This window comes from Anser anser (assembly GCF_964211835.1).
Source record: "Anser anser genome assembly, chromosome: 2".
NCBI lineage: Eukaryota > Metazoa > Chordata > Aves > Anseriformes > Anatidae > Anser > Anser anser.
In genome coordinates this window covers 124,783,688-124,807,577 of record NC_139721.1, presented here as the reverse complement: position 1 = coordinate 124,807,577, position 23,890 = coordinate 124,783,688, and the positions used below count along the sequence as shown (strand labels likewise).

At 34.9% G+C, this 23,890-nt stretch overlaps 1 protein-coding gene across 6 annotated transcripts in view; it reads right to left on the bottom strand.

The window, feature by feature from the left end:
• TBC1D5 (TBC1 domain family member 5) overlaps positions 1-23,890 on the bottom strand; it is a 320,497-nt gene that overhangs the window by 256,295 nt on the left and 40,312 nt on the right. Inside the window, exons 1-2 of one of the 6 annotated variants that reach the window (XM_083824306.1) lie at positions 17,535-17,651; positions 17,335-17,422 (exon numbers count right to left, since the gene is read on the bottom strand). The exons of the other annotated variants lie outside the window; for them this stretch is intronic. The gene's annotated coding sequence lies outside the window, so the exon portion shown is untranslated. Of the gene's footprint in view, positions 1-17,334; positions 17,423-17,534; positions 17,652-23,890 lie in introns of those variants that run through there. 6 annotated transcript variants of the gene reach the window in all.

Here is a 23,890-nt window from a genome sequence, read left to right as displayed (position 1 = left end):
CAGATTTACAGAGAATATGAAAAAAAAAAAAAAAACTAAGTGGAAATGAAGATATGAATAAATTACTGAAATAATTTACAAAAGAGAATACAGGATTATGGTAAGATTTGCATAACATGACATAAAATACAGATTATTTTTCTTGAAAACTAAGTAACTAAAGTAACTTGACTACACCAACTAGTGTTGAGGTTTACCCCCAACAGGCAGCATAGCACCACACAGCCACTCGCTCACTCTCCCCAGGTGGGACAGGGGAGACTCGAAAAGGTGGAAGTGCAAGAACTCATGGGTTGAGATAAGGCCAGCTTACAAGGTAAAGCAAAAGCTGTGTGTGCAAGCAAAGTGAAACAAGAAATTCATTCGCCAATTCCCATCAGCAGACAGATAGATGTTCAGGCACTTCCAGGAAAGTGGGGCTCATCACACGTAATGGTTTCTTGGGAAGACAAACGCCATCACTCTGAACATTCACCCCCTCCCTCCTTTCCCTTAATCAAAATGGTGTGGGACATCCCTTTGGTCAGACTGGGTCAGCTGTCCTGGCCATGTCCTTTCCCAGCTTCTTGGGCACCCCCAGCCTCCTCGCTGGCAGGGCAGTGTGAGAAGCAGAAAAGCTCACTTGGAAGAAACTACATAAAGCAACAGAATGACAAAGGAGGACTATCTGACAGTTCTTAAATATTATTTACAGAAATAGTCTTTTAAATATGAAATGATGAGCTTTCCTCAGTTGTGTACATGCATGCATAGATATAGGATGGAGGCAGGCAAGAGTTTATTAACAATTCAAAATCCTAGAAGAAGGTTCCAAACAACTAGAGTTATTCCAGTGTCGAAACAAGTAGCTATCAGGAAGAAAATGAAGAAAATTTTGACTTAGGCTTCTAAATTGAAGTGTTTAGGAAAGCTACATTTAATAGCAAACAAAATAGTCATAGTTGTGCATATTTTTGAAAGGAGTCTTTATGTTTCACATGGTCTGCTGATCCTAAAATTACATTCCTGCTTGGAAGACAGAGAACATGAAAAAAAAAACAAACAACAACATACTTTACCACTTGTTCTCCTAAGTCTCATTTCACCATCCTTTCAACACGTATCAAACTAAAGCCACTTAGCAAGGCATGGGGAGGAACACAGAGTGGAAACAAAGAAGATACTACATTCATTCTGTTTTGCTCTGCTCTTCCTCCCCAACACTTTCCCTCCAAAAGAAATTACATAACTGAGAATAAATGCAGCAAATGGTATAAATTACCTTAATATTTCACTATTTTAGTAAATACATTTGGTTCTTTTTCCATTGAGATTTGATGGTGTTTCAAAGTTCTATGCTGGATCTAAAACTATTTATTCCACAAAGTCTTTCCATTTAATAAACTTCACACAATGTTAGTTTTGAATAGCCATGCTTTACTTTATTGAAATCAGTCAATAATAGTACAGTTCAATAGTTAAAACCTAAAAAAATAAAATAAAAAAATAACAGCATTAAGCTGCACTAAAAGTACTTTACGAAGAAAAAAATGTTTAAAAATAGAATGTATGACGTATGGAATTTGGTTACTGAAGAGAGTCCAGGAATGTCCCACTTCTGCATTTCTTCTCAGGTATATACATATGCACAAAAGGGCATTTAAGACAGCAGAAGTGAGTAAGATACTCACTTGTATAGGTCTATTAAATCTGTGAATGCAGGAGCTGCTGCATTTCACAGTCTATTATTTATATGACAGAATGAAGATCTGAAAACATGAAATATAGCCTTAAATTATTCACTTATTCTTTTCACAAAAGGAGAAACCGTCAATCTAACACTAAAAGACTTCAAGCATATTTCTAAAGGTTTCATGAAAATTGCCTTATTTATCAAAACTTTATTCCTTCCGTTTGTTCATTAAATACTGTAGCTTTGCATTAAGGTCAAGCAGTGTCAACCAATTACTGTTGCTGGAAAAGTCCTACTTTCTTAATACTCAAAGAAACCACAGTATATAGTGAATTATTTTAATAGGCAAACTGAACACTGTTTACCCAAAGTACATTTCAACCATAAAAATGTATTTTAAGGGTTTCTATCAACAATCAATTATAGTACTATTTATTACCACAGGAGCATTAAACATGATTCTTTGTCTACTTAAATGACAGCTGTAAAAAATACACCTATTTTAGCATATTCAGCAATATTCTCTCTTAGCTCATACTAAAGAAAAGTAACAAAAATTAAATGACCTATAAAGCAAACTGAAAGGTAAAATAGAAAACATCAAATTTCAAAGAGAGAGCATCAATTGGTATAAACATTGTGGCTTCTGTCCCTGCTATCTGTAGGTGAGCAAGAGAACTCAGCTCATAGACAGACCTTGTCAAAAAAAAACAAAAACAGCCTGCTTTCACTGCTCGTAATGCTATAGCTTCATTTTTAGGGTAAAATTCTCCATCTTGCAATACACAAGGAAAACAGGCAGGTGAACAACTGATGAATGATGGATTTTAAGTGGTTACACAAAAATTTATCGAACATCAAGGAAAGGCCACCCATGGGCCATCATACCAAATACCAAAGTCACACTCATTCAGGGTAAAAGCTTTTCCATAAAGTATTTGGATATAAGCACTGAGGACAGACTACCCATTGTCCTACTTCAATCTTTTCCCCAAGCCATGTTAATGTCCTAAGATTCAGTATGCTGAAATGTTTCATATGTAATCACCTGTATTTACATTTCACATGAGCAAAAAGGAAAATCTTCGATCTCATTTCCCTCTGGAATTGACTTGTTTAATCCCATTCCACCTGCCACATAAGATGTTATAAAAGAACACTTCATTTTCTATTGACAACCTTTGAAATCTTATTGTTATGAACCTAATTGTGCTTTTCTGAAATTGAAGAACATTTCTACAACACACCCTCTCAGCTGGAAAAATATATATATATATCTGTCCTGTATCATTTAGACCCACAATGATATAAAATAAACATATTGTTGGTACAAACAAGGAGAAAAGGAAAGAATATTACAAAAAAAAAATCTTGAAAAAAGTCAAGCTGAAAATTGTAAAGAAAGAGGGAGGTAAGAGTAGGATCTCTTGACTCATTATTTCCAAGATGTCAGAATAGAGAAAAGAAAATCAAAACAAGTAGGGAAAAAATGTAAGGGGGGGGGGGGGGGGATGGTGAGGGCAAGGCACCTTCTCCTGTGCTCCTACCTGGCAAATTCTGGTGTACCAGTGAAACCCGCAAAGATTTTAGAACCAATTATTTACCAACTAAATTTCAGTCTACAATGATCTAGAAGATGTAACACAATAAATAAAAAAGTACAGATCTCTTCAAGTTTATCTGAATGACTTCACTGGAAAGGTCTTAGCAGTCGTAATGCCTGAGAGGTGACAGCAGATGTGATGCAAGCTTGAGATAAGAGAGATTTCAAACATGCCCCACATTGTCAATACCAATATAATAAAAATACAGTCTAGACATAATTGCCATCAGCTGGACACAAAAATGGTTCAAATCAGGGAGCAAAATGTTCTTTAAAAGAAGAAATTAAACAGCTCTGTCACACTGTGTTAATATTTCACATGGATCACACAGAGATCTGTTTCTATCTGATGTTTTCATAACAATCCTATTGACTGGAAGGCAACGTCACGGTGAAATGTGCAGCTAATGCAATGCTGGGAAAACCAGCAGCACCTCAGAGGACAGGATCTAAGTTTCTGAATGCTTTTGAATAATGGCAGATATCAACAAGATGATTCAATAAAGACAAATCCAAAGCGCTACATTTTGAAAGGACATGAATATAACAGACAAGAACACAACACAGACTGGCAATAAAACACTACGCTGGGAGTCAATGGATAGAGATGATCACAAACCAATAGACTAAATTTAGTGGTATCTTTCAAAGAGACATCTCACTCTGAAATATGTTGACAGGTACGGGGGGGGGGGGGGAGTGAATGTGCAGATGTGCACGTGAAGAGGTAATTACTACTCCTTTCCACCTCTTACTACGTTGTATTCAGTTCGGGCATCAGGACTGTTAGAAAGATGTAGGTAAATTATGAAAAGTCAATGGGACTATGACTTCTAGGAGCTCTGATGGTACTTCACTCAAAGAAGCTTTTCAAGACTAGGTTAGACAAATTTACTCAATCCTGCTGCAGAAAAGAAGATTGAACTAGCTGACAATCTGATCTTCTAGGCAATAATATATTTCTCCAATAACATTCTACCTGCCACAGCCAACCATTGTCAAAGACTGGAAAAAAAAAGGAAGGCTGCCTCTGTCTGTCTTCAACAGCTTAGGTCCTCTCTCACATACATCTGATCTTTAGACTCCCAGACTCAAAACTATCACATCAACTTCCTTTTCCACTGGACTGGTGGAGAGGAGCAATTCTGCATAGTTGTTTTTAAATTTACTCAACTTGAGCCAATACTAAATTGAGCAAAACCGTAGATAACTTTTCCTATTTTATTATTCTTTGTCTAAAATTACCTAGAACCTCAGGTAAGAAAAAACGTATCATGGATCATTGCTATTTTCATGTTACTTATTGAGTCCCTAAAAGGAGCATAAACAGCTTTGTATATGAAAACCTAATGCACAGACAGTATAATTAAAAAAACAGTATCCTGAATTTCACAACACGAACACAACGTGGTTTTAGAAGGCTTCCTTTCCCTATGCTGTCTTCCTTCAGCCATTTTATGGAGACGTGTCAACAATTCCTTACCTTATGTACTGTAAAAACTTCTGAGAAGTATTTGCAAAATGAGAGTAGCATGCTATTCAACAGTTCTGAGAAGTAGAAAATAAAGTAGAAAATTTCTGCTTTATGAAAAATGTCATTTCAGCACAGTCAATTACAAGAAAAGGATCTTCTGTACTGATGAAACCATCCTTGTGAGGATAAAGAGAATAAGCGCTGCTTTTCTAGATTCATCAGCTCTACTGGATAACCCTAGCCAGCAGTGGGAGATATGGAGGTGGGTTGTAAGATAAAGAACAGGCTAGAGGCAAGAAAAGCTGTTATAATTATAGCTGGGAACACAGAATTTGTTAAAGGAAGTCTACTGTATAATTACATTTGAAAATTTAGCAAGATGCCCAGAGGCTGGCTTGCAGCTGTCAGGAACTGGTAACACTAGAGTTCTGCTCAAGAGGCAACCACTATTGCGGCTGAGCACACCTCCCTGTAGTTGAGCTGGCATTGATAAAGCAAAGCAATAACTTCAGCTAAATTTAGTAAGATTACACAACACATGAGATTATATCTATTCTCAGTAAAAAGTATTCAGAGACTGGGCATTATTTTAAAGGAGCCTAATGTGTATCTGCTGTTTCTGTACTATGTTAAATATTTTTTCTCAGTGAGTGGTAATGGTATTATATTTTATGAATTACGTATTTTATTTAATAAGTTAAAATTCAAGTGTATTTTAAGATATTAATTCATAATCAAATTAACCTCATCTACAGGTTAATAACACCTTGCATACAAAATCACAGTTCTCTCTTTGGTTTGCTTGACCCAATCAAATGAAAATGAATGGGTGGAAGGCAGACAGAATGCAAGATAAAGAAAAAAATCTGCATACCTGTTTTCTTCTTTGGATTTAGAGCTGAAGTAATATTGCTACTAAGAAACAAATGGTAAACTACAAACACTAACCCAAAGTATTAATCTGCAGACAAAGTTCTGCAGTTTCTGCAGTTCTGATAAAGTATGAGATATGATTAAGACACTTCGGGAAAAAAATGGGACTAAATAAATATATAAATTGTCATGTTATGTGAAATTAATGTTTCTATTTCAAAAAGTATAGTGTGGTAATTCAAATATTAGCAAACTAAGTGCTGAGCATATTTCAGCAAGACTTTTTAAGATTCAATCCTGTACTGATGTTGAAAATTAACACCAGCCGTAAATATAACTGGTATTTAAAACACATCTGGATAAAGAATTGATCAAGACTTGTAACACTTTCATAAATTCGATCATATTTGGAATGCCAGCAGAATTTAGTGTTGTATCTTCATATTATCACTACAAGAAAATAAAAAGCTCTAGGAGAGCAGAGACTGCAAGTCTAAAACAACAAAAGAACTTTGACAGCCATTTCTTGTATTTCAAACTTATGTTTTTAGGAGTAATTTAAGTAGATATGCCTACTTGGTATTATGAACTGCAGAGAGTGAAAACTGAGGGTTATTTAACCTTTAAGTAAACCAGCAACTGCTTCCATTTTGAAAATGTGAAGATTGAAGTTCTTAAATCCCCAAGTATCGTATAGGGGCTGAACTCTTAAATATAGGCGGTGCATCAACCATTCCCTATTTGCTCCATCAGCCTAAAAATATTCTTACATTTGATTCCTCATTAGTATAACTAGTTTAAATACTATAGTTCTCTGCTGTATAGAAAGGTAGAAAAGTATCATACACTTTGCTTACTTAAAAAATGTTCTAAACTTCAGACAGAATAAAAGTTTTTTTCTGTGCATCATTTCCAAACCTGGCCCTCACTCAATGTAACAGGATTGTTATTTTCTACTTACAACAATTAATTTGAGGAAGGAGGAGGAAAAAAACCTCTAAGAAGTCAGCTATTTCAGATAAATTTCCATCCTCTTTACAATTCATTACATGAAGATGGAAGTAACAATGGATGATCGTTTCAACAGGAGGGGCATTTATTTAATATGCAAAGTTCCAGTTTTGTTTCAAACTTCTACAGATAATTAATCTTTTTAATTTATTCTTTTGCTTTTATTTTTAATGGAAAATACAGTCACTTGAAAAACTCAAGTCTTTGAGAGACATACAAATGAAATTATCTTTTTAAAAGAGAGAAACTGAAATTAAATTTGAAAGAAACTTCAGGAGCACAATACTGATTTCAGACAGTGACTTTGGTTTTGTTCACATATGAATTTTTCAGGACTAAATTGAAATACTCTGAGTCTTGGTCAATTATAGTTGCACAGAGATTGCAAATGTAAAAGAAAAATACCAGGCTTTATATTGATTTCCTCTTCTTCCAGCATAATAGTTTCCTATGTTGACTTGTTATGTTCATCTATATTATATTATACAATGCAGCCTTAAGGACTGCAATGATCCCTTCAGGAATGTATAGAGAACTACTCAGTCTTTCACCTAAAGTATTACTGTAGAAGATCAAGAGCATTTCCATGAAATAGTTAATTTAATGTATCAACAATTCCACAGTAATGTGGAAAAAGAAAGCAAGAAACATTAAATTGCTGATTATTGCATGTTCTGCCATTGCTCTGGACAAAGAAAAGCCTTTAAACTTAATATTGATTTTTAAAGAAAAAGAATGTCTTAAATGGAATTTTTCCGTAGATTCTAATATGTAAGTACACAAATCTATAAATCTAAGAAAGAACAAAACAGAAGAAATAAAAGTCAGAATGACATTCCTTGCTGATACATAGCGCAAAAAATGAACACTGTTCATGTTTGTACAAAAAAACAGTCTTCCCAAGATATGAACCTCGTAAGCGAAAAGCTTTGTATGGAAATAAAATTTTCTGATGCAACTGACAAGTGTTAGTTTCCCAACTACCAAAAAAAAAAAATCTGAAAGAAATCTGACTGTGGTTCCAAGTAGCTCTACTTCCTTTTTAAAATACTTCTGCAATTTGATGTTCCTATTATCAAAAGTGCTGTGTACGTTCAATACGGCTTTAGCACACAAAGAAAAACAATACCACACCTCTGAATGACAAGTGCTGAAGACCAGTCCCACTAAAGCTCAAAAACTGTGAAAAGACAGTTTGCTGATCTTTCTACTGCATCTCTGCCAAAATCTGTTTTGAACTTGCACACGTGTACATATATGAGACTGTTATAATCTAAAAGATGGGACTATTTTAAAAAAATATTTGCCATTTAATTTTTCAGGTATGGAGTTATGACTTCTGTTACTCTTACCACTGTAAGTTACATATAACATTGTAGTTCATGTTTTCAGCCCCAGTTACTAGCATTTCTCTCTGTATTTATCCACTGAAACTAGCCATTTTCAAAAAAGCTACACATCTAGGTATTTTAAATCAACATTTATTATAGTTTTAAGTTATTTGACCATTTTTGAGAGATTCAAATTAACCATCCGTATGAGGACATTCTTTAACATAATGGCACTTACATTGGGAAGAACATAGTCTTCTGTCTCTAAAATTACTTTTAAATATTTTCAATAATCCACTTCTATTCTTTTCCTCAAAAAATAGGGGATGTCAAAGAGCATATAACAATTCCTAAATTAAGGAAAGAAAAACAAGAATGCACATTATAAAAAAAAGTAGTAATAGGCAGAGACAACTTCACTAGTCTGTGACATATGACATCTGGTAGACTATTATCATAATAAATGGGAAAAGTAGGTGAGAGTCTGTCAACAGCAAGGTATGAAGACATGCATCTTCATCAGGATGACAAACATATCTGCCTTTAACAAACAGGTCAAACTGAAATTCAAGTATCTGAGTTAAATATCTTCATTGTATTTCTCCCCTTCTTCTTCTTGATATTAACAACTTCACTAAGCAAACACCTTCATTTATCACAGATATATATTCATGCAATTTAATTTCTTTTTTAGTGAGGATAAATTAAACTTGTTAATAATCAGTGGGTGAAAACTGACTAGGAACAGCCTATTACTTTCTCACATTTTTACAAATCACTTTAGCTATGCAAAAGTAACTTAGATTGTCAAACAACAGTCTAAAAGTGCTATGCATCGATTTGAAACTCCTATTGGTATATTCATGCTGGTATTACACAGGAGTTGAAATAGCTTCAGCTCTGGAGTCGAATGCTATTGCATCTAAACCATCCATTTCCTGGGGGTCATACAATGTATGCATGAACTACAAAAAAAAAAAAAACAACAACAAAAAAAACACTCATATAAGAGAAAGGAGGGGTAAAGAGTGAATTTCTTAAGGTAGGTCATGTTTACACAACTCAAGTTTCATATGGTTCATTTTGTTCCATGCTTTCTTTTTTGATTTTATGTCATCAGATGAGACCAAATCAAGGGAACCCCCAGAAAATTCTTGTTCTATGAAGACCGAAAATTCTAATTGGGTGCTTTAAAAAGGTTAGAATATTTTATTTGTGAATAAAAGCTAGAGCTAATTTATATTTATTCCTTCAATAAACAGACCTGCAAAACAGCATTTACCAGATTATAACAGTTTTCTGGACATACAAAAGCAACAAAAGTTTGAGAGTCACTGAATGAATAACAGAGTCGCAATGCAATGATGGCTTTTGTAGGAGTCGGATGGCAGAATTCAGGAAAGTAAACCAAAGAGGCATTTTTTGTGTTACTTTTTAAATTTTCTTTTGACATAAAAAGTTACTTGGAAATGCCAATTCTCCAGAGGTTATGAAAAATATTTTTTTTTAACGAAGATTTTATCTTAAAGGTGAAAACTCAAGTATCATTGTATTCTTAGATACCTGTTTGCTTGATGCCTTGTTAGTTTTTGGGTCCTTCCAGCATAGTGCTGGTGAAGAGTGAGTCTGTATGATGGTATTTACTTTTAAACTGGTTTCAAGAAATGAGTTATTTGGTCACATATTTACAGACTTTGGTAAAAAACTGATAGCGTTAAGATAACAGAGAAAATGGTCTGGCAATAGCCTCTCTCTTGTACTCTGACTTCATAACTATTACCTCTTGTCAACATATAAATGAGGCTACTTGAAGTGTAAGGAAAGAAACCATAGAAATATTGCAATTTCAACGTACTCAGAAATGCATGATGCAATTTAATGATGGTCTAAGCTGATCTAACAGGAGACTGGCCCAAACACAGATAACCCATTTTGCCCATCATTGCATTCCCCCAGAAGATAAACTTCTGCTGGGAATCAACTTCTGTGCAATTCTCTCTCTTTTCCCTTCGCTAAAAAAAAAAACATGAAGGAAGGTAGGTAAAATGTTCAAAAAAAGCTATGTAAGGAAAGTGGGGATTTCCCCTTACATGGGTTCAACGGCTAACATTTTGTCTGGTTGCAATTCTGTTCTCGTATCAAGGTTGTTGTTTTCAAATCAACTATCAGAAGCATCTGGCATGTAAGATAACTTCTGGGTTGCTGCTTTTTCTTTAATAAAAATCCAAATGAAGGCATAAAGACTTGCATAACAATTTAATAAATGAGGATGGGGAGATCTAGTCAGGTGTGGGGATGAAGCCATTGAGCTGGGACCCAGATTCCACACTCAATTGGAAGTTTTGACTCCATTCTTTAAAAAGCTGAAGAAGTCACATTCTGCTGAAAGTGTTGAGAACGGCACTTACACTTCAGAATTCCTACTTTCTTACTGTACTGTAGCACAACTGCAATAGGAAAAGGGGATCTGTAAATGGACTTAAGATTGAGTGCTCTACCTATTTACTGGACTGAACTTGTACAAGATGGAGAGCAGAGAGACCAGACAGACACTGAGGCAAGCAATTACTCAGAGAATGTTTTTTGTTTGTTTGTTTTGTTTTTATAAACACAATTACATTTTAGTAGCCTAAAAGCTGTACAGCAATCATTTTTGGATTTAGTCTTTAACCTGCACAAATTGCTTGAATGATAAAACATACTGTAAGTTACTTCACAGCCTGCTCCATGCAACAAGCATTTGACTAGGGGACAGTTTTGACAGGTTGAGATGCAGGGCAATATAAACATTATGTAATATTCAATATTTTCTTCCTGTGCTACATCTAAAATATTTAGATGATTTCATTGAAAGACTGTTCCTTGGAATGAAATACTGAGATTTTAAATCCATTTTGCTCCACTATTAACAGTGCTTGTAGCCAGCTCTTGGACTTTTTGAAGGTATGGATAACCAGGATTCCAAAGCACAACAATAATACAAGTAAGTACATATTTAACAACTTTTCCTGCATCAAACCAAAATACTGTATAGTGTATTTTCTTAACATCTGCACAATATTTAAAGAAGTGTTCTCAAGGAGGAGTTTTAATCCCATGCATTTTTATTATTTTCCTCCCCTCTCCACAGTCCAGTGAGAGTGTTCCTTATTATAAGACCAAGTCAGAAAACTGGCTTGTTGTAACAGTTAAAAACAAACAAACAAACAAACAAAAAAACAGACCGAAAGACAGAGCTAGGCAAACCTGAATGGACCTCAGAGGTATTATGTCAGGGAAGTAGAAGTTTTCAAATCTTTAATGCAAAATAGTTAAGTCCACTTTTTTCCCTGCTGTAAACATCCTCTTGCCTAACTCGTTCAAGTTAAATATTTAAGTCCGTTCCACAGACAGTTCTGGCCTCCAAAAAAAAACCTTCAGTTAACTGTCTCAACTTTTCAGAAGAATGACACATCTTGTAAATGGAAATATATTAAGTGATGGAAGTGAGCACAGTGGATGTTTCTTAAATGTCACCTCCAAGGACATTGCCTTCTCTTCTTGCATTCTATTCCTATTATTTTATGAATCCCTTGAAAGTACCTTTTCTCAAATAAGATACAAATATTCACACTAACTTTCACTGGAATCTGTAGCTTTTCTACAGACAAGGGAAGGCAGATGTGTCAAAAAAAATCTGTTAAAGCTCACCTTTTTCTTTCAGTAAAATTCTAGCAATTTTCCCTTGCTTTTGCCTTAACATTGTGAAGATACAAAACGCTCTGGCTACACGTAGCTTCTACTGTAGATTTTCACCTTGCTCTCCACAATAAAAAACAAAAAAACAAACAAACAAAAAAAAATGTAGCAAGACTGGAACCATTTTTTATTTTATTTTTTCTGTTCACTCCCATGTGGAAATTAGGCAGCAGCTCTATTTGGAAAATTTAACTATGTCTTTAACTCTTTCTTCTAATTCTGATCACCGTGTAAATTTGGTATGTGTTTTCTGCTCTTCTGTGCAGCAACAGAAGAGGAAAAAAAGAAAATAAACATAATATAATTACCCTTGTAGATGGTAAGTAGGGGTAAGTACTGATAGCCAAACAACCACAATTTCAATTCATAGTAACTCTTTTGGTTTTAATTTTTTTTTTTTATGCCTATAGTTGAAGCAAGAAGAGTAGCTGCTAAATATTACCATCAGGATACATGGCTGCATCAAGCTTCATATCTTAGTTACTTTACCAGTTAAAAATAAAAGTTCCAGGTTTAACTTACTACTCCACCTGATTCAGAGCACCATTTTCCATCCTCAATCAGTCCAAAACCACAAGACAGATCTGCATATAACACAAACCAAAACAACACAGTAATCCTAGAGGAGTAGGGTCTTTCTTCCTCTCTTAAACCCTTTCCATAGATGCTTTCTGGAAAGAGCCAGGTCTTTGAACATTTTAGTAAAATCACCTGTTAGCAAATATGTTTTCCCCACCAGCTCTAATAAGAGCTGCAAGTACACTGGAATAGCTTCGCATAAGCTGATAATGTTACGCTCATTACTTCACTGTGTTTCTAAGCAGCAGAAGGCATGCAATGTATTGAGCCACATCAATGGTCATTAGTCAAGTTTCTTCAATAGATTTATCAGGATCACAAATAAGTAACAGAATAAAAGTAATGAGGAAAAGAAAACAGACATCGTATGTTTTCAACGCTTAGCTAACAGCTTCAATGATTCAGTTTTAACACTTGGGGTGGCAGTAATAAAGTCCTACTACAAGTCTGAGAAACAGTTTAGGAGACAATTAATACGCTCAAAGATTCAGACTGATTTGTCCAGCAACAGTACCTTAGCCTTTTCAAGCACATCTACTCAAGTTAGAGCAGATTTCACAAACAATGTTTTCAGAGAAAAACTGCATTGATTCGTTAACCTAATCTGACCAACTTCAATAAAAGAACCCATATTCAAAATAGCAGTTATACTAAGTTCAAGAGGAAGATTTTAAAATAATAGTAAGACAAACAAACTAACTAACTAACTAAATACAGCTGACTTTGGAGAATTTAAAAAAAATAACAAAAAGCACAATCATTACCTGTTAGAGATACAAGAGAAACTATAATAAGAGACAGAAGCTAAATGAACAGTACCTGGTGTATTTCAATATATTCCACCCGTTCTTTCTCTTTTTACATTCCAAATACAAAAACAGGTATCTTAAATTTCATTCACAGAAATTACCTAGAATTATGAAACTATTATTTTATAAATAAAAATATTAAATCATTAAAGCTAGAAGCATCAATTTAAGTTCTTCTATTTTCAGAAGGAAAAGAGAAAAACTGACCATATTTGTTAATTCCTTGATGTAAAGTTTCAATTCATAATGTAAATTTGAAGAACTTGGAAATTCAATCACAGCAATCTACATGACCAGCTAATAGCCAAAAACCAAAGCAAAACAATAGATGTAGTGCAGATTTTACTCTGTGGCATAAAGTTGTTGACAATACATTCCTCAATAAAGAAAAATTGAATTATAGCCTTAGGGTGGTTTAATTTGGTACAAATTTTGAATAATGTTATATACATTTCCAAAGCAGATGCTAAGAGACTCTACAAGGACACTCAGCTCAATCAGAAGCCAGATTAAAGTTCCATCTGGAATGAAACAGTTCCACAGCTCTATTACAATTAGCAGAGTCACCAATGTCAGACTCAAAAGTTGGGTGATGTGAAACTCTTTCTCTTCAAAATACAGCTATTAGCCCAGAAACCAAACAAGCTGTCCACACAACTTTAAAATGGAACTTTCTAAGTATTCAAACTTGCGCTAGTATAACGAGGATGAAAACTCTGATGCAGACTATTCTGATCATGCGAATTCATAAGACTATCAAAATACAATTATTTTTATCACTTCTCCCATTGTATGCATGTAGCATTAAAAAAAATCACATGTTCAAAAAGCTTTGGTACTCAAAATATTATAGACCACATCTAGGTTTCTCCAGATGTAAGTTACATTAATCAGCCTGATTTCTGTTATGAAACACTAAGCTGCTAGACCTGAAAGTATCTACAATGATAATATTCAGCCAAGACTGAAGTGGAGACAGATAACCACAGGCAGCGTCCAGATAGCAGCCTACGCTGTTCTAGTGTAGACAGGAAAGTCTGGTGGAAATCTGAAGAGAGAAGCAAAATGTCAACATTATGATTATTGCAACCCAATCTGTGCCTTTGACAGAACATTGCCTTTTTAAGGCAGTGGTCAACAAGACAGTGTAATGCTGCTGGTTACATCAGATAGTGCCAGTGGCATCCAGATTCCAGGGCCAGCAAAGAAAGTACTGCTGACAACACCATGGTGACCTGACTGCTCTATTTCAGTTCCACTCATGAACATAGTGAAACAACCAGCTTCACTATTAGTTAACTCAGGTTCTGTGAAAGATGAAAAATAAAACAGCACCAAAAAAAAATGAGATTTAGAAATCAATGCATTATACCTATAATTGAAGCATAGATTTCAAAGTCTGGTCTGGGTCCACACCACAAGCCTAGGCAGTTGTTCCAACAGTGCCCAGAGAATTACCAAATTCTTTCCCAAAGAAATATCCATGGTGCTAACTGATGATTTGTGACAGAGTGAAGTTCTGAACATAGAGAGACAGCCATGCAAAGCTCTATGGATTTAATCCATGATCTGTGGCTCTTGTTGCAGTCATCAACTTGCATAGCTCTAGACACATACAATGCAGTAACTGAAATCTTTCATTCCTCATTAAAATATTCAGTAATCTAACAATGAATGACCATAATCAGCAGTAGTTTTACTCCTCAGTATCACATTACCTGTTCCTAAGAAAATCCTGAAATTACTTCTCAAAGGCCTACTACAAGCTTATTTAGATTTAGACCAACACTTGGCAGCATCTCTGAATGACCTCTTTATCAATGAAGAGGAAAAATAACAACATTCACTATTCTGTCTATCTCAAAAGCTTTTGACCAATGACAAACTCTCACCAACCTTAAAAGATGTGACAAATCCTGGTTACTGAATTAGAGTATTTTAAGATATTCTGGTAGAAAACACCAGATTGACTACTAGTCCCTTGCCTTGTGAAATTCCTGAAGGATCACTTCTTTCACTGCTTCTTTTCAAGATTTGTACGTAGCTGTTCTGTGACTTAGCAAGTGACACAGACAGGAGTAACAGTATACCAATTCACTGTTCAAATTGCTGCCTGTGATCATGTCGTCATCTTAAAGCACTTGGAGAAAACCATCTCACAGACCAACATCTGGCCAATGTTCAATCCGGTGAAGAGACTGAATAGGGGCTGGTCAAGAGAAAACAACAGAAAATTCAATTTAACTTTTTTTTTTTTTTTTAATCAACAATTGGCCAATGTACTCCATAGCCTAGCAACACTCTTACATCCTTTGTTGATGCTAACATGGTATTTGGCAGCATCCTCTGAAAAAACACACTATCACTTCTTCCGTTAGCTGGAGAACTCTATTCCATTCTAGCAATAACTAAAAGTTATTCAATTATTTATGTCTTCATCATCACTCAGCTGCAGCATATTTTAAGATCAACTCATACCATTCTGGTTTTAAGCTCTCTTCTGTGCACTCACTTGACTTCAATTTAAATGACTACCCAGATTTCCATGGGGAAGAAAATTCCCTATGATTATAAAGGCAAAAAACTCTTCCACATGAAACACAAGACTTTCTTGGAGGTTGGTCCAAGACCATGAAACAAAAACATTCCCATCAACCGACAACCATCATCATCACCAAGCCCAAAGTGCATTTCTCACTCTTGCTAACCTACATATCAAAATGCGTATAAAACGATACAAAAGACTATTTTGTTGAAAACTCTTCCCTTGGGAAGAGATTGATAGAATGCAGCACCACTGGAGCATTCCCCAAAATGCTGTGGGGAAGAGAGCACTGCAGCTCAGTGAAGAAACAAGACCCCAGTCTACTGGAGTATTACATTTGTTGGCCAACAGCTTCCATGTTCCTACCGCCTTCCCTGCTACTAGCAGCTGTTTACTCTAATTTTTACACCATTCACTTTGTACTGCCATTCCACAGGAAAACAATTCTAAAAAACTAACCACCGTCTTCACACAAGAATCCCTTTCCACTGGCAAATATCTTTGCTGTGTTGTGTGGAAATTTGCTTTAAATGACAAAAAAAGGGCAGATCTAAAACGTAGTCTGATTTAAAAGACAAAAGGTTTAACCTTATTTTTTCTCAATTCAGTTCTATCTTCTGTTTTCCACAACTTGTTAGCAAAAATCATTTTGAAAAGTAAAGTATGCAGTGTATTCCTCTTACCTCTTATGGCAGAAATATAATAAAGAACTCCAGTAAATTAGGTATCTGACCTCCCATGCTTGAATCAAGGTTAGTTATCCTTGACATTGTTTTCCGGATATACTCTTACTACAACTTTTAAAACAGTTCCCAAAAATTACCATGTAAGTGATATAAGGCTTACTAAGTCTATAATCTATCATTATTTTCCATAGCAGAGAAAAAAGCATTCAGTATTTGGGAATAGCTCCTAAAATTAACTTAATCGGAAAAGAAAGCACGCTACTTAGATATTTATGGAAGTGCTAAACTATCTTCAAATCAATATTTTAATCACTGTACCTAGTGTACTTCAACAAATCAACATGTCTTCACCAGCAATCCAGAATTCACTTTTTTTTTTTTTAAAAAGGAAAAGGAGGATAATGCTGTTTATAGTTTAACACCCAAATTACCTTCACTGCATTATTCCATTCTGCAGTACACAAAGACATATCACTAATTATTTACTGGAGGAAAGCTCTTCTACAACAGCTTTTTTTTTTTTTTGGAAATGCATGTAAGGTCTTTAAAAAGCAATCCTGCTGAGATGTTCAATGGAAGTCATAATGGATCAGGTTCCTTTCTGTTTTATAATAGGAGAGAAGTTTTTAAAAGGTAAAATAATCACAGCTTTGTAACAGTGAATAACAACTGTTTCACCTACCTTGTATTATTCACTCTCTGAGTATCTTGTGGAAAATATTGCTACGAAAAGATAGTGTGAAAGATTTCCTCCCATTTCTTTTGCCATTAAAGGAAGCTCAAGTACCTGACCATATCTTTCCTCATCGGCAAGTCAAAAAGCCAAGTGACCTCAGCTTGATGTATACACTTTTAAATATTTAATATAATTCCTTCTAAAATATCTTTAAAATTAACTCTGAAATCATGACAACCCATTTTAAGGGGGAGCAGGAAAAAAGAAAAAACAAGCAAACAAACAAAAACAACTGAAAACTGCTAGGTAGAAAGGCATCAGCTCTGATTCTGCTCACCTGAAAGCTCCATCTCCCGAACACAGAAGAGAGTATGTGAGAAACACTGTCACGGACTTAAACTTCTCCCTAAGCATCTTTCTTCAGGCTGAAGAAGGGATACAAGGTTAGAAGCGTGTCTGGACTGAGTCACTGTAGCTGTCCCGCTCTTTTATAAAAGCCCCGCTACTAAAGGTACAAATTTAAAAGTGGATGAAAACCTGGAAATAGTTTGCTCCTGGGCTTATCCAGCTTCTCAGACTGCAATAGGCTCTTAAGCAGGTGCTAAGAAACCATATCTCATTTTTTCATTTTTTTTGAAGGGGTAAGTTCAGTGACTTTCAAAGCTGTAAAACAACAGGAAAAGCAGGAAGCTTTGTTTTCCTATTCTACATTATGAATAAGCATTTTGTCTGAAGACAAAATTCACCAGTTATTTAGAACATAGTGATTATAAGCAGTACCTCATTAATCAATTTCGATTTCAAAATGTAATTCCCCTTTTAACATATATTCAGAATACTTATCCTGCAAATGAAAATGCCTTACAAACAATTATATATTATCTCTGTACATTTAACACATTGCCAATATGTGAAATGGACACAAGTAATGAATATTAAAAGTCCTAAAAGTAAATTAATAGGTCTTCCACTTTCTTGTATTATAAAAATTATTTTGTTAAATTATACGATCTGTGATTTCTCAAAAAATGCACCAAACGTGTCTAGCGATAAATAAATATAAAACTACTACAGCAAAAGTGTATTTATTTGTACATCAACATTTACCAAGGACATCAGCTTTCTTTGGGAACATAAGAAACTAAAAACCCCATGATTAAAACCTAGATGATCTTGATTTAAATCATGATTAAACAGCTGATACAAGCCACACAAAAAATTCCACTGATTTCTGTGGTATAAACACCTATATCACATTTACAGAAACAGTCTCCCTAGTAATCATAGAATTATAGTAATACAGATTAGTTCTTACAGACTGTCCATTATGTATTACCATCAATGGTTGCCATTGTATACATTGAGACAATAAAAAAAACTTCCAGGGTGCTGAGCAAAAAATGCTGCAACCCCAAACAACTTAACAAAAGCCCCTTAACACAACACATAATGTTTTTCTGGCACCTGGTGTCACTTTCTGGAACTTATACAGGTGAATTCATGGAGCTTTCTTAAAGTTCACAGATCCAGAGCTGAAATTCCACGTATCTCTCTATACTGAAGTCATCTTGGGAAGTAAGATAAGGAATTGGTAGTTCATATAACTCTTTCCTGAACATAATAAGCATAGTAGGGAAAGAAAAAAAGTAGTTCCCATCTGAACAAGACTTAGTGCAAGAAAACAAAGATCTTGATTCGTATTTTAGTCAGCATTGTCACTGCCCTGATTTGTTTCGAACTAGTTATCTGTTGCAAAACATCACTTCCTAAGAAAAATATTTCACTTAAAACCCCAAAGTGGGTCCCAGTAGTGGAAAAATGGAAAGAAATATATTAAAATGACTTGAATTTTTTGCTTTCCAAGAATTAGATGTGTGGGTTGCAATAAACTAGAAATTTTATAATTCAATGCTATTTGAGTGGATTAGGCTAGGAAGATAATGACAAGATAATGAAAACTTACTGTGTACCTGTTAAGTTACAGCACTGGCAAGTCTTTCGGCACTGTGTATAAGGTGTACTTCTCCTCCACCAGCACAGACATGAAAGAGAATCTCAAAAGCTTTAAACTGACTACTTGATGCACTCTAGATTTTTAGGATTTTTTTTAGACAAAACCCAAAGAAATATGATTTTCAATTTTTGCAGTCCGTCCCACAAGATGAGCAGAAATAGGGTATAAGTATCCAAAAAGGATATCACTCCTAACCCTTCTTTGGACAATATAAAATTAACTTTTGATCTCAACTCCACGAACCTCATCTCCTTTTTCGTACTTTCTCTTCTTTTCTTACACTAACAATTTAGAAGCTTTCAGGTAATACATATAAAACTGTATCTTATTTGACTACTTTTTCAATTCGGAAGGACACGTATTTTTAGGGTAGGCTGGTTCTTTTGTCTCAAGAAGAAAAAAAAAAGTGATCCAAGTGCAGCCAAATGAGATAATGCCTAATAAAGCTACTCTCACTGAAGTGGCATAAAGAAACAACTGCCTTCTGCTAACCTGTCCCAGTTCTTTCTTCCTTCACTGTTCATCTCACTTTCAGTCTTTCTCTATCAACAACCTTTATCTTACCAAAATTTTGTTCTCTCCCCCTTTTCAAAGTCACTCCTTTACTCTTTCTAAATCTTCCCTCTAGCCCTCCAGCTACTTTTATCAGCGTTAATCTCTATTTATTCAAGTGTTGCACGGTGTGGAGCAACAGGGCCTCTACATGCAATTGGAATTTTAAACGAAGACTTTCTGAATAAAAGAGGTAGGAAAAATTCAACAGGTGAAAAAAGTCAACTGATATTCAAGTCAGTCTCCTCTGCAACTTCAGCCCTAGCTCCAACATAATCCTCAAAACCCGAGTATGAATACTAGATCTTATACCAACCACAGAAACTGCTGCTTTTCAGAAAGATGAAAGGAAGACAGCCTTTCAAGGTTAGGTTTACACTCGCACAGACACGTCACCCCCTCATTCTGTTCCTCAGAGGTTCAATCGAATATACCTGAATGTACATTATGTGAATAAAATTCTACACATATTGTAGATTCTATCTATTTCACGCATGCAATGAAAAAAGGAACTTAAAAAATGGGGGAAGGGGTGACTCAGAAAAGTAATTCTCTTTCCAACCTGAGGAAACTTTAGACAAATTTGCCTTTGATAATCGACTGAACAAGCTGCACTGCAAGCATCAAGGGATGGTGCAGGGATATCTAGCAGGTGCTGCAGTTTATCACAAAACCGTCTAAAATAATTGGAAGTGACAACCAGCACTACCACAAATGATTTATTAGTCTTTCACTCAGCTTTTCAGCTTCCTCAGGGCCAGAATAAATAATTTACCAACTCTGTATCTTCCAATCATTAATTCTTCCCTGTGCATCCAAACTACATTTAACTCTGCTGGGTTCAGTGGAATTAAAAACACAATATGAAGACTTTTTCCCCCCCAAGTTAGTATTATCTGACTTTATCTAAAAGTAAAATTGTCAATCAAAATTTATATCTGGTGATAGAAGGATTAGAGCTAGCAACTAACATTGAGTTACAGAATATCTGTAGAATAAAATGAAAGTTAAACTGAAGAGATATCAACAATGAAATGCTCCCAGAGGGCCAGGTGTGTTCTCAAAATATAAAGTACTGATAATGTCTGAAGACATCGATTAGAATTGTTTTTCTGATCCATAAACTAGCATTAGTTACAAACATCTTACACATCCCACATGGTAAATATATGATGAAAACACTGGACAGGAAATATTCAGAAAAACAAATGAAAAAGAAGATGTGGCCAAAATGGGAGGATTAAGCATGCACAGAATGATTCAGTAAAAAAGGCAATACTTTTTAAGGGAATATCTCATTTATTGTAAATATATTAACAATACAAGATATACTAATGCCTTTGTATTTGTATCACCAAAAGGAATAAAAAAAGAGCATTATACAAGGTAGATTTAGAAACCAGGAGTATAAAATGGCATGAAACCAAAGTACACTTTCAAATTTAAAACAGAATATTTAAGGTACCATATTCCTATTAATTATGTAGAGAAAACACAGAGAAAACAAAATCACACCCTAAATCCATTTTTGATGTAAGCTAGTCTTGTCTCATTAAATCAGCATCTATGATTAAAACCAAGATCATTTTTGGTACATAATGTATTGCATTGTTAGAGCAGCATCTGTTTGCTGCACAGCAACACATTTTTCAGCTTTAAGAAACTGTATTCATATAGAAGAAACAATCCAGACTTTGAAGATATAAAAAATATTTTTACTTCCAAAAGCATTTTGTACTAAAGGGGTTAATAACATTAACGTGCTAATATTTTGCATTCCAAGAAGAGGCTTCAAGCTGTTGGAAACATACAGAAGAAGAATTTCATGGTACTAACAGCTTTCTTTCAGTCCTATGGGACTGAGACAACTCAAACTTTAAGTGCTTAGAAGAAAAGCTCTGTAAAGCTATGAAGGCTAATCAATAGGGCTTTCACCAAATGATAATACAGTCTGAAATGAAATAAATTGGCCATAACAAAAATGCCTTACCCTTTTTCTCATCATTAATCTCAATATAGAGAAAAGTACAGTATGAACTACAAGTCCGAAGTAGCTGACATACGAATCACAAATATATTTGCAAACTACTTTTAACAGTGCAAAATTTTTCACAAATACAGGAAATTTAAGATGACTTACTTGAAAACAATTATCATGTTTTTCCTCAAACAACAATTCTTTTTAGTGAGACTGTAAAATCTGTATTCCATTTCTACTGTTCAGACGTTTTACTGACCTTCAGTTAAAACACAGATTATTAACTACTGCAACCAAGCAAGCATGACAAATTCAAATCTCCCCAAATTTTTCAGAGAATGACACTGTCAGAATGATTGACTGTTTTTATCACTATGACAAGCAGTGTTCCAAAACGGTCCCAAACGTTAACAAAAAGCAATATTATAAATAAAAAAAAAAAAATGAGAAATTAAATCACAGGCAAGGTATTGATATCTACGCTTTTCCCAGCAGTTGGGCCAAAAAAGACTTCAAAGAACTTGGATCTTAGCTTCTGCTAAGAGGGAGCATCTCTCAGGAAGCCTACCAAAGATGCGAAACACACTTGATCCCATCAACAAATCACTGAGCCAAAAGTCATCTGGCCTCAGTGTCAGCTGCTTAGATTCGTAAGGAAGTACTTATTATGAACAAATGAAAAAAAATCCAAAGTACGATGCCTGTTGCTTGTACACTCTGGTTATAGGTCCTATAAATAACGGGATCCAGAAAGCTGTATTGTCATTTATCTTTTGAAGTAAACTTACTATAGAATCTTTTTGGAACAAATACATAGACTTGCACTTGGGCAGAAAATAGACCTGGACACATTTCTCTTAGTATGAGTCTTCAATGCCTTAGACTATTTTTAAAGGTTACATAAATAAAAATAAAAAGAGATTGAGATTGAAAAAGAGGGGCAGAAGTATCATGTAGCCTGTAGGAACAAGACAGGGAATCAGCCACAATCTACACAATGAGGAAGTTTCACTGAAATTTTACCTGTCTCTGTAAGAGTAGAAAAAAAGTGTATGAGAAATTCCCATATGCTATTTCCTGTGTATGAGAAAGAAATAGCACTTCCTTCTGGTCCTAACAGTTCTGGGTCTATCTATAATCAAAAATGTCTGTTTTGTAAGAAATGTGCCTAAGACAGTACTGGATAAATTTACAATCTTACTTATCCCAAAACAAGAATCATGTTCCCAAAAGTCAGTTTAGACAAAATGTCTTCACCTACAGCACAGGTTCACAGATTTTCTCTCTGTCATCTTGGTGTGATTTTTCACCTTCATCATTCTAGTTTCCTTCCTTCATATTCTTTTTTTCCATCACATCACATTTGTACATTTTGACAAAACCTTGAGATGTAGAAGAAAGGAACACTTAGTAATTATGCTCAGTTTCATCTGCATTTACCATTCAGTAGATCTGTCATCTCCACTTTACCATAAAGAAGTGAAGCAGAGAAGGGCTACAGGGTGCATGTGGCAGTGAAGCAGGAACCAAACTTTTCATCTCCTGACTCACACAGCAATGCTTTCTGGGCAATATAAATGAACAGTGCATCCAACATTACCACTCGGGCAGAAAGCACTGGTTCAAACTCCAAGATTCTTCATTTTAACCTGAGCTACCAAAAGACTTTTTCTGTCCACCATCACCATAAAAATGGTAACCAAAGCTGACTACAAGGTATACAAGGAAAGCTGAAGTTATGAACCCCGTTAGGTAAATTTATGTAAAGGAACCTTAAACAAGAAGTTATCAGTAAATTAAAACAACTGAGGGAGACTTTCATATAGGAACATGTTCGTAAAATTTTCTTCCTTCCAAAACCTGTACTTGCAAACAATTTTAAACAAAAATACTCATAATAAAACAATGCCTGTAAAAATCCATGCAAGCTATTAGGAATCAGATAACTCTGATTAAGGGTTACAAACTAAAGTCTGGCCAGTCACTGACCTCTGAGTCATCTGACATAGTGGCTATAAAGGCTTAAAACTACATGAAGACTCTGGAGAGGAAAAAATAATCCCAAACAAAACTAACAACAACAAAACCAACCAAGCAAAACTAAAACAAAGCAAAACAAAACAACCAAGCAGCTCACCCCCAAATGTCCCATCAATAAAAGTCAACCACATCAACCTAGAAATACTTGAATAAAAAATGATTAAAATACCCTATTTTCCCCTTTCTCTTGAAGAAGGCTTTTGACTGATTTAACACAAAAGTCACTCAACTAGTCAGGTCAGCCAAGCCAGCAATCTGTAGAAGTTTAATTTTAAGGAAAACATATTCACTACCATAGCTCATTATCTG